Below are 12,301 nucleotides of genomic sequence, written 5' to 3' on the forward strand. Positions count from 1 at the left end.
AAATCACTTTTAATGAGTGTTTTATAGGGAATTAAGCTGAATTCGGTCAAAAATTTCTCCAGAAAAAAATGCATTCAAAAAAGTACCGAAAAAATCGCATGTTTTTCTTCTTCAAGATACAAAATCCGTGACAACGATTTCTTATTTAAAATTGAATTTTAACAGTTTTTTGATTGAATATCGTTACATTTGCTTGAATTAAAGCAAAAAGCATAAAAATAATGGTTTCAGTGAACATATTTGAAAATAGTGAAGAAATACTCAAAGTAAGCTTCTTTGGCCGTGAAACGTCGATTTTGAAAATGTTATTAAAAATCGAGGTAAATTTTTAATTATTGTTCAATCGAGATGAAATCACTTTCAATGAGTGTTTTATAGGGAATTAGGCTGAATTCGGTCAAACATTTCTCCAGAAAAAAATGCATTCAAAAGTGTACCGAAAAAATCGCATGTTTTTTTTCTTCAAGATACAAAATCCGTGACAACGATTTCTTATTTAAAATTGAATTTTAACAGTTTGTTGAATGAATATCGTTACATTTGCTTGAATTAACGCAAAAATTACAAAAATAATGGTTTCAGTGGTTATATTTGAAAACAGTGAACAAATACTCAAATTGTTTTTCTTAGGCCGAGTTACGTCGATTTTGAAAATGTTATTAAAAATCGAGGTACATTTTTATTTATTGTTCAATCGAGATGAAATCACTTTTAATGAGTGTTTTATAGGGAATTAAGCTGAATTCGGTCAAAAATTTCTCCAGAAAAAAATTCATTCAAAAAAGTACCGAAAAAATCGCAGGTTTTTCTTCTTCAAGACACAAAATCCGTGAATACGATTTCTTATTGAAAATTGAATTTTAACAGTTTTTTGAATGAATATCGTTACATTGCTTGAATTAAAGCAAAAAGTATAAAAATAATGGTTTCAATGAATATATTTGAAAATAGTGAAGAAATACTCAAAGTATGCTTCTTTGGCCGTGAAACGTCGATTTTGAAAATGTTATTAAAAATCGAGTTAATTTTTAATTATTGTTCAATCGAGATGAAATCACTTTCAATGAGTGTTTTATAGGCAATTAAGCTGAATTCAGTCAAACATTTCTCCAGAAAAAATGCATTCAAAAGTGTACCGAAAAAATCGCATGTTTTTTCTTCTTCAAGATACAAAATCCGTGACAACGATTTCTTATTGAAAAATTGAATTTTAACAGTTTTTTGAATGAATATCGTTACATTTGCTTGAATTAAAGCAAAAAGTATAAAAATAATGGTTTCAGTGAATATATTTGTAAATAGTGAACAAATACTCAAAATGTTTTTCTTAGGCCGAGTTACGTCGATTTTGAAAATGTTATTAAAAATCGAGGTACATTTTTATTTATTGTTCAATCGAGATGAAATCACTTTTAATGAGTGTTTTATTGGGAATTAAGCTGAATTCGGTCAAAAATTTCTCCAGAAAAAAATGCATTCAAAAAAGTACCGAAAAAATCGCATGTTTTCTATCTTCAAGATACAAAATCCGTGACAACGATTTCTTATTTAAAATTGAATTTTAACAGTTTGTTGAATGAATATCGTTACATTTGCTTGCATTAAAGCAAAAAGTATAAAAATAATGGTTTCAGTGGTTATTTTTGAAAATAGTGAAGAAATACTCAAAATATGCTTCTTTGGCCGTGAAAAGTCGATTTTGAAAATGTTATTAAAAATCGAGGTAAATTTTTAATTATTGTTCAATCGAGATGAAATCACTTTCAATGAGTGTTTTATAGGGAATTAGGCTGAATTCGGTCAAACATTTCTCCTGAAAAAAATGCATTCAAAAGTGTACCGAAAAAATCGCATGTTTTTTTTCTTCAAGATACAAAATCCGTGACAACGATTTCTTATTTAAAATTGAATTTTAACAGTTTGTTGAATGAATATCGTTACATTTGCTTGAATTAACGCAAAAATTACAAAAATAATGGTTTCAGTGGTTATATTTGAAAACAGTGAACAAATACTCAAATTGTTTTTCTTAGGCCGAGTTACGTCGATTTTGAAAATGTTATTAAAAATCGAGGTACATTTTTATTTATTGTTCAATCGAGATGAAATCACTTTCAATGAGTGTTTTATAGGGAATTAAGCTGAATTCGGTCAAAAATTTCTCCAGAAAAAAATGCATTCAAAAAAGTACCGAAAAAATCGCATGTTTTTCTTCTTCAAGATACAAAATCCGTGACAACGATTTCTTATTTAAAATTGAATTTTAACAGTTTTTTGATTGAATATCGTTACATTTGCTTGAATTAAAGCAAAAAGCATAAAAATAATGGTTTCAGTGAACATATTTGAAAATAGTGAAGAAATACTCAAAGTAAGCTTCTTTGGCCGTGAAACGTCGATTTTGAAAATGTTATTAAAAATCGAGGTACATTTTTATTTATTGTTCAATCGAGATGAAATCACTTTTAATGAGTGTTTTATAGGGAATTAAGCTGAATTCGGTCAAAAATTTCTCCAGAAAAAAATGCCTTCAAAAAAGTACCGAAAAAATCGCATGTTTTTCTTCTTCAAGATACAAAATCCGTGACAACGATTTCTTATTTAAAATTGAATTTTAACAGTTTTTTGATTGAATATCGTTACATTTGCTTGGATTAAAGCAAAAAGCATAAAAATAATGGTTTCAGTGAACATATTTGAAAATAGTGAACAAATACTCAAAATGTTTTTCTTAGGCCGAGTTACGTTGATTGTGAAAATGTTATTAAAAATCGAGGTACATTTTTATTTATTGTTCAATCGAGATGAAATCACTTTTATTGAGTGTTTTATAGGGAATTAAGCTGAATTCGGTCAAAAATTTTTCCAGAAAAAAATGCATTCAAAAAAGTACCGAAAAAATCGCATGTTTTTTTTCAAGATACAAAATCCGTGACAACGATTTCTTATTTAAAATTGAATTTTAACAGTTTGTTAAATGAATATCGTTACATTTGCTTGAATTAAAGCAAAAAGTATAAAAATAATGGTTTCAGTGGTTATTTTTGAAAATAGTGAAGAAATACTCAAAATATGCTTCTTTGGCCGTGAAACGTCGATTTTGAAAATGTTATTAAAAATCGAGGTACATTTTTATTTATTGTTCAATCGAGATGAAATCACTTTTAATGAGTGTTTTATAGGGAATTAAGCTGAATTCGGTCAAAAATTTCTCCAGAAAAAAATTCATTCAAAAAAGTACCGAAAAAATCGCAGGTTTTTCTTCTTCAAGACACAAAATCCGTGAATACGATTTCTTATTGAAAATTGAATTTTAACAGTTTTTTGAATGAATATCGTTACATTGCTTGAATTAAAGCAAAAAGTATAAAAATAATGGTTTCAATGAATATATTTGAAAATAGTGAAGAAATACTCAAAGTATGCTTCTTTGGCCGTGAAACGTCGATTTTGAAAATGTTATTAAAAATCGAGTTAATTTTTAATTATTGTTCAATCGAGATGAAATCACTTTCAATGAGTGTTTTATAGGCAATTAAGCTGAATTCAGTCAAACATTTCTCCAGAAAAAATGCATTCAAAAGTGTACCGAAAAAATCGCATGTTTTTTCTTCTTCAAGATACAAAATCCGTGACAACGATTTCTTATTGAAAAATTGAATTTTAACAGTTTTTTGAATGAATATCGTTACATTTGCTTGAATTAAAGCAAAAAGTATAAAAATAATGGTTTCAGTGAATATATTTGTAAATAGTGAACAAATACTCAAAATGTTTTTCTTAGGCCGAGTTACGTCGATTTTGAAAATGTTATTAAAAATCGAGGTACATTTTTATTTATTGTTCAATCGAGATGAAATCACTTTTAATGAGTGTTTTATTGGGAATTAAGCTGAATTCGGTCAAAAATTTCTCCAGAAAAAAATGCATTCAAAAAAGTACCGAAAAAATCGCATGTTTTTTATCTTCAAGATACAAAATCCGTGACAACGATTTCTTATTTAAAATTGAATTTTAACAGTTTGTTGAATGAATATCGTTACATTTGCTTGCATTAAAGCAAAAAGTATAAAAATAATGGTTTCAGTGGTTATTTTTGAAAATAGTGAAGAAATACTCAAAATATGCTTCTTTGGCCGTGAAAAGTCGATTTTGAAAATGTTATTAAAAATCGAGGTACATTTTTATTTATTGTTCAATCGAGATGAAATCACTTTTATTGAGTGTTTTATAGGGAATTAAGCTGAATTCGTTCAAAAATTTCTCCTGAAAAAAATGCATTCAAAAAAGTACCGAAAAAATCGCATGTTTTTCTTCTTCAAGATACAAAATCCGTGACAACGATTTCTTATTGAAAAATTTAATTTTAACAGTTTTTTGATTGAATATCGTTACATTTGCTTGAATTAAAGCAAAAAGGATAAAAATAATGGTTTCAGTGAACATATTTGAAAATAGTGAAGAAATACTCAAAGTAAGCTTCTTTGGCCGTGAAACGTCGATTTTGAAAATGTTATTAAAAATCGAGGTAAATTTTTAATTATTGTTCAATCGAGATGAAATCACTTTTAATGAGTGTTTTATAGGGAATTAAGCTGAATTCGGTCAAAAATTTCTCCAGAAAAAAATGCCTTCAAAAAAGTACCGAAAAAATCGCATGTTTTTCTTCTTCAAGATACAAAATCCGTGACAACGATTTCTTATTTAAAATTGAATTTTAACAGTTTTTTGATTGAATATCGTTACATTTGCTTGGATTAAAGCAAAAAGCATAAAAATAATGGTTTCAGTGAACATATTTGAAAATAGTGAACAAATACTCAAAATGTTTTTCTTAGGCCGAGTTACGTTGATTGTGAAAATGTTATTAAAAATCGAGGTACATTTTTATTTATTGTTCAATCGAGATGAAATCACTTTTATTGAGTGTTTTATAGGGAATTAAGCTGAATTCGGTCAAAAATTTTTCCAGAAAAAAATGCATTCAAAAAAGTACCGAAAAAATCGCATGTTTTTTTTCAAGATACAAAATCCGTGACAACGATTTCTTATTTAAAATTGAATTTTAACAGTTTGTTAAATGAATATCGTTACATTTGCTTGAATTAAAGCAAAAAGTATAAAAATAATGGTTTCAGTGGTTATTTTTGAAAATAGTGAAGAAATACTCAAAATATGCTTCTTTGGCCGTGAAACGTCGATTTTGAAAATGTTATTAAAAATCGAGGTACATTTTTATTTATTGTTCAATCGAGATGAAATCACTTTTAATGAGTGTTTTATAGGGAATTAAGCTGAATTCGGTCAAAAATTTCTCCAGAAAAAAATTCATTCAAAAAAGTACCGAAAAAATCGCAGGTTTTTCTTCTTCAAGACACAAAATCCGTGAATACGATTTCTTATTGAAAATTGAATTTTAACAGTTTTTTGAATGAATATCGTTACATTGCTTGAATTAAAGCAAAAAGTATAAAAATAATGGTTTCAATGAATATATTTGAAAATAGTGAAGAAATACTCAAAGTATGCTTCTTTGGCCGTGAAACGTCGATTTTGAAAATGTTATTAAAAATCGAGTTAATTTTTAATTATTGTTCAATCGAGATGAAATCACTTTCAATGAGTGTTTTATAGGCAATTAAGCTGAATTCAGTCAAACATTTCTCCAGAAAAAATGCATTCAAAAGTGTACCGAAAAAATCGCATGTTTTTTCTTCTTCAAGATACAAAATCCGTGACAACGATTTCTTATTGAAAAATTGAATTTTAACAGTTTTTTGAATGAATATCGTTACATTTGCTTGAATTAAAGCAAAAAGTATAAAAATAATGGTTTCAGTGAATATATTTGTAAATAGTGAACAAATACTCAAAATGTTTTTCTTAGGCCGAGTTACGTCGATTTTGAAAATGTTATTAAAAATCGAGGTACATTTTTATTTATTGTTCAATCGAGATGAAATCACTTTTAATGAGTGTTTTATTGGGAATTAAGCTGAATTCGGTCAAAAATTTCTCCAGAAAAAAATGCATTCAAAAAAGTACCGAAAAAATCGCATGTTTTTTATCTTCAAGATACAAAATCCGTGACAACGATTTCTTATTTAAAATTGAATTTTAACAGTTTGTTGAATGAATATCGTTACATTTGCTTGCATTAAAGCAAAAAGTATAAAAATAATGGTTTCAGTGGTTATTTTTGAAAATAGTGAAGAAATACTCAAAATATGCTTCTTTGGCCGTGAAAAGTCGATTTTGAAAATGTTATTAAAAATCGAGGTACATTTTTATTTATTGTTCAATCGAGATGAAATCACTTTTATTGAGTGTTTTATAGGGAATTAAGCTGAATTCGTTCAAAAATTTCTCCTGAAAAAAATGCATTCAAAAAAGTACCGAAAAAATCGCATGTTTTTCTTCTTCAAGATACAAAATCCGTGACAACGATTTCTTATTGAAAAATTTAATTTTAACAGTTTTTTGATTGAATATCGTTACATTTGCTTGAATTAAAGCAAAAAGGATAAAAATAATGGTTTCAGTGAACATATTTGAAAATAGTGAAGAAATACTCAAAGTAAGCTTCTTTGGCCGTGAAACGTCGATTTTGAAAATGTTATTAAAAATCGAGGTAAATTTTTAATTATTGTTCAATCGAGATGAAATCACTTTCAATGAGTGTTTTATAGGGAATTAGGCTGAATTCGGTCAAACATTTCTCCAGAAAAAAATGCATTCAAAAGTGTACCGAAAAAATCGCATGTTTTTTTTCTTCAAGATACAAAATCCGTGACAACGATTTCTTATTTAAAATTGAATTTTAACAGTTTGTTGAATGAATATCGTTACATTTGCTTGAATTAAGGCAAAAATTACAAAAATAATGGTTTCAGTGGTTATATTTGAAAACAGTGAACAAATACTCAAAATGTTTTTCTTAGGCCGAGTTACGTCGATTTTGAAAATGTTATAAAAAATCGAGGTACATTTTTATTTATTGTTCAATCGAGATGAAATCACTTTCAATGAGTGTTTTATAGGGAATTAAGCTGAATTCGGTCAAAAATTTCTCCAGAAAAAAATGCATTCAAAAAAGTACCGAAAAAATCGCATGTTTTTCTTCTTCAAGATACAAAATCCGTGACAACGATTTCTTATTTAAAATTGAATTTTAACAGTTTTTTGATTGAATATCGTTACATTTGCTTGAATTAACGCAAAAATTACAAAAATAATGGTTTCAGTGGTTATATTTGAAAACAGTGAACAAATACTCAAAATGTTTTTCTTAGGCCGAGTTACGTCGATTTTGAAAATGTTATTAAAAATCGAGGTACATTTTTATTTATTGTTCAATCGAGATGAAATCACTTTCAATGAGTGTTTTATAGGGAATTAAGCTGAATTCGGTCAAAAATTTCTCCAGAAAAAAATGCATTCAAAAAAGTACCGAAAAAATCGCATGTTTTTCTTCTTCAAGATACAAAATCCGTGACAACGATTTCTTATTTAAAATTGAATTTTAACAGTTTGTTAAATGAATATCGTTACATTTGCTTGAATTAAAGCAAAAAGTATAAAAATAATGGTTTCAGTGGTTATTTTTGAAAATAGTGAAGAAATACTCAAAATATGCTTCTTTGGCCGTGAAACGTCGATTTTGAAAATGTTATTAAAAATCGAGGTACATTTTTATTTATTGTTCAATCGAGATGAAATCACTTTTAATGAGTGTTTTATAGGGAATTAAGCTGAATTCGGTCAAAAATTTCTCCAGAAAAAAATGCATTCAAAAAAGTACCGAAAAAATCGCATGTTTTTCTTCTTCAAGATACAAAATCCGTGACAACGATTTCTTATTTAAAATTGAATTTTAACAGTTTTTTGATTGAATATCGTTACATTTGCTTGAATTAAAGCAAAAAGCATAAAAATAATGGTTTCAGTGAACATATTTGAAAATAGTGAAGAAATACTCAAAGTAAGCTTCTTTGGCCGTGAAACGTCGATTTTGAAAATGTTATTAAAAATCGAGGTAAATTTTTAATTATTGTTCAATCGAGATGAAATCACTTTCAATGAGTGTTTTATAGGGAATTAGGCTGAATTCGGTCAAACATTTCTCCAGAAAAAAATGCATTCAAAAGTGTACCGAAAAAATCGCATGTTTTTTTTCTTCAAGATACAAAATCCGTGACAACGATTTCTTATTTAAAATTGAATTTTAACAGTTTGTTGAATGAATATCGTTACATTTGCTTGAATTAACGCAAAAATTACAAAAATAATGGTTTCAGTGGTTATATTTGAAAACAGTGAACAAATACTCAAAATGTTTTTCTTAGGCCGAGTTACGTCGATTTTGAAAATGTTATTAAAAATCGAGGTACATTTTTATTTATTGTTCAATCGAGATGAAATCACTTTCAATGAGTGTTTTATAGGGAATTAAGCTGAATTCGGTCAAAAATTTCTCCAGAAAAAAATGCATTCAAAAAAGTACCGAAAAAATCGCATGTTTTTCTTCTTCAAGATACAAAATCCGTGACAACGATTTCTTATTTAAAATTGAATTTTAACAGTTTTTTGATTGAATATCGTTACATTTGCTTGAATTAAAGCAAAAAGCATAAAAATAATGGTTTCAGTGAACATATTTGAAAATAGTGAAGAAATACTCAAAGTAAGCTTCTTTGGCCGTGAAACGTCGATTTTGAAAATGTTATTAAAAATCGAGGTACATTTTTATTTATTGTTCAATCGAGATGAAATCACTTTTAATGAGTGTTTTATAGGGAATTAAGCTGAATTCGGTCAAAAATCTCTCCAGAAAAAAATGCCTTCAAAAAAGTACCGAAAAAATCGCATGTTTTTCTTCTTCAAGATACAAAATCCGTGACAACGATTTCTTATTTAAAATTGAATTTTAACAGTTTTTTGATTGAATATCGTTACATTTGCTTGGATTAAAGCAAAAAGCATAAAAATAATGGTTTCAGTGATCATATTTGAAAATAGTGAACAAATACTCAAAATGTTTTTCTTAGGCCGAGTTACGTTGATTGTGAAAATGTTATTAAAAATCGAGGTACATTTTTATTTATTGTTCAATCGAGATGAAATCACTTTTATTGAGTGTTTTATAGGGAATTAAGCTGAATTCGGTCAAAAATTTCTCCAGAAAAAAATGCATTCAAAAAAGTACCGAAAAAATCGCATGTTTTTTTTTTCAAGATACAAAATCCGTGACAACGATTTCTTATTTAAAATTGAATTTTAACAGTTTGTTAAATGAATATCGTTACATTTGCTTGAATTAAAGCAAAAAGTATAAAAATAATGGTTTCAGTGGTTATTTTTGAAAATAGTGAAGAAATACTCAAAATATGCTTCTTTGGCCGTGAAACGTCGATTTTGAAAATGTTATTAAAAATCGAGGTACATTTTTATTTATTGTTCAATCGAGATGAAATCACTTTTAATGAGTGTTTTATAGGGAATTAAGCTGAATTCGGTCAAAAATTTCTCCAGAAAAAAATGCATTCAAAAAAGTACCGAAAAAAACGCATGTTTTTCTTCTTCAAGATACAAAATCCGTGACAACGATTTCTTATTTAAAATTGAATTTTAACAGTTTTTTGATTGAATATCGTTACATTTGCTTGAATTAAAGCAAAAAGCATAAAAATAATGGTTTCAGTGAACATATTTGAAAATAGTGAAGAAATACTCAAAGTAAGCTTCTTTGGCCGTGAAACGTCGATTTTGAAAATGTTATTAAAAATCGAGGTACATTTTTATTTATTGTTCAATCGAGATGAAATCACTTTTAATGAGTGTTTTATAGGGAATTAAGCTGAATTCGGTCAAAAATTTCTCCAGAAAAAAATGCCTTCAAAAAAGTACCGAAAAAATCGCATGTTTTTCTTCTTCAAGATACAAAATCCGTGACAACGATTTCTTATTTAAAATTGAATTTTAACAGTTTTTTGATTGAATATCGTTACATTTGCTTGGATTAAAGCAAAAAGCATAAAAATAATGGTTTCAGTGAACATATTTGAAAATAGTGAACAAATACTCAAAATGTTTTTCTTAGGCCGAGTTACGTCGATTGTGAAAATGTTATTAAAAATCGAGGTACATTTTTATTTATTGTTCAATCGAGATGAAATCACTTTTATTGAGTGTTTTATAGGGAATTAAGCTGAATTCGGTCAAAAATTTCTCCAGAAAAAAATGCATTCAAAAAAGTACCGAAAAAATCGCATGTTTTTTTTTTCAAGACACAAAATCCGTGAATACGATTTCTTACTGAAAATTGAATTTTAACAGTTTTTTGATTGAATATCGTTACATTTGCTTGAATTAAAGCAAAAAGCATAAAAATAATGGTTTCAGTGAACATATTTGAAAATAGTGAAGAAATACTCAAAGTAAGCTTCTTTGGCCGTGAAACGTCGATTTTGAAAATGTTATTAAAAATCGAGGTACATTTTTATTTATTGTTCAATCGAGATGAAATCACTTTTAATGAGTGTTTTATAGGGAATTAAGCTGAATTCGGTCAAAAATTTCTCCAGAAAAAAATGCCTTCAAAAAAGTACCGAAAAAATCGCATGTTTTTCTTCTTCAAGATACAAAATCCGTGACAACGATTTCTTATTTAAAATTGAATTTTAACAGTTTTTTGATTGAATATCGTTACATTTGCTTGGATTAAAGCAAAAAGCATAAAAATAATGGTTTCAGTGAACATATTTGAAAATAGTGAACAAATACTCAAAATGTTTTTCTTAGGCCGAGTTACGTTGATTGTGAAAATGTTATTAAAAATCGAGGTACATTTTTATTTATTGTTCAATCGAGATGAAATCACTTTTATTGAGTGTTTTATAGGGAATTAAGCTGAATTCGGTCAAAAATTTCTCCAGAAAAAAATGCATTCAAAAAAGTACCGAAAAAATCGCATGTTTTTTTTTTCAAGATACAAAATCCGTGACAACGATTTCTTATTTAAAATTGAATTTTAACAGTTTGTTAAATGAATATCGTTACATTTGCTTGAATTAAAGCAAAAAGTATAAAAATAATGGTTTCAGTGGTTATTTTTGAAAATAGTGAAGAAATACTCAAAATATGCTTCTTTGGCCGTGAAACGTCGATTTTGAAAATGTTATTAAAAATCGAGGTACATTTTTATTTATTGTTCAATCGAGATGAAATCACTTTTAATGAGTGTTTTATAGGGAATTAAGCTGAATTCGGTCAAAAATTTCTCCAGAAAAAAATGCATTCAAAAAAGTACCGAAAAAATCGCATGTTTTTCTTCTTCAAGATACAAAATCCGTGACAGCGATTTCTTATTTAAAATTGAATTTTAACAGTTTTTTGATTGAATATCGTTACATTTGCTTGAATTAAAGCAAAAAGCATAAAAATAATGGTTTCAGTGAACATATTTGAAAATAGTGAAGAAATACTCAAAGTAAGCTTCTTTGGCCGTGAAACGTCGATTTTGAAAATGTTATTAAAAATCGAGGTACATTTTTATTTATTGTTCAATCGAGATGAAATCACTTTTAATGAGTGTTTTATAGGGAATTAAGCTGAATTCGGTCAAACATTTCTCCAGAAAAAAATGCCTTCAAAAAAGTACCGAAAAAATCGCATGTTTTTCTTCTTCAAGATACAAAATCCGTGACAACGATTTCTTATTTAAAATTGAATTTTAACAGTTTTTTGATTGAATATCGTTACATTTGCTTGGATTAAAGCAAAAAGCATAAAAATAATGGTTTCAGTGAACATATTTGAAAATAGTGAACAAATACTCAAAATGTTTTTCTTAGGCCGAGTTACGTCGATTGTGAAAATGTTATTAAAAATCGAGGTACATTTTTATTTATTGTTCAATCGAGATGAAATCACTTTTATTGAGTGTTTTATAGGGAATTAAGCTGAATTCGGTCAAAAATTTCTCCAGAAAAAAATGCATTCAAAAAAGTACCGAAAAAATCGCATGTTTTTTTTTTCAAGACACAAAATCCGTGAATACGATTTCTTACTGAAAATTGAATTTTAACAGTTTTTTGATTGAATATCGTTACATTTGCTTGAATTAAAGCAAAAAGCATAAAAATAATGGTTTCAGTGAACATATTTGAAAATAGTGAAGAAATACTCAAAGTAAGCTTCTTTGGCCGTGAAACGTCGATTTTGAAAATGTTATTAAAAATCGAGGTACATTTTTATTTATTGTTCAATCGAGATGAAATCACTTTTAATGAGTGTTTTATAG

Source organism: Phalangium opilio, unplaced genomic scaffold (genome assembly GCF_054372755.1).
Source record: "Phalangium opilio isolate 3A_F unplaced genomic scaffold, DU_Popi_V2 ptg000056l_1, whole genome shotgun sequence".
Lineage (NCBI taxonomy): Eukaryota > Metazoa > Arthropoda > Arachnida > Opiliones > Phalangiidae > Phalangium > Phalangium opilio.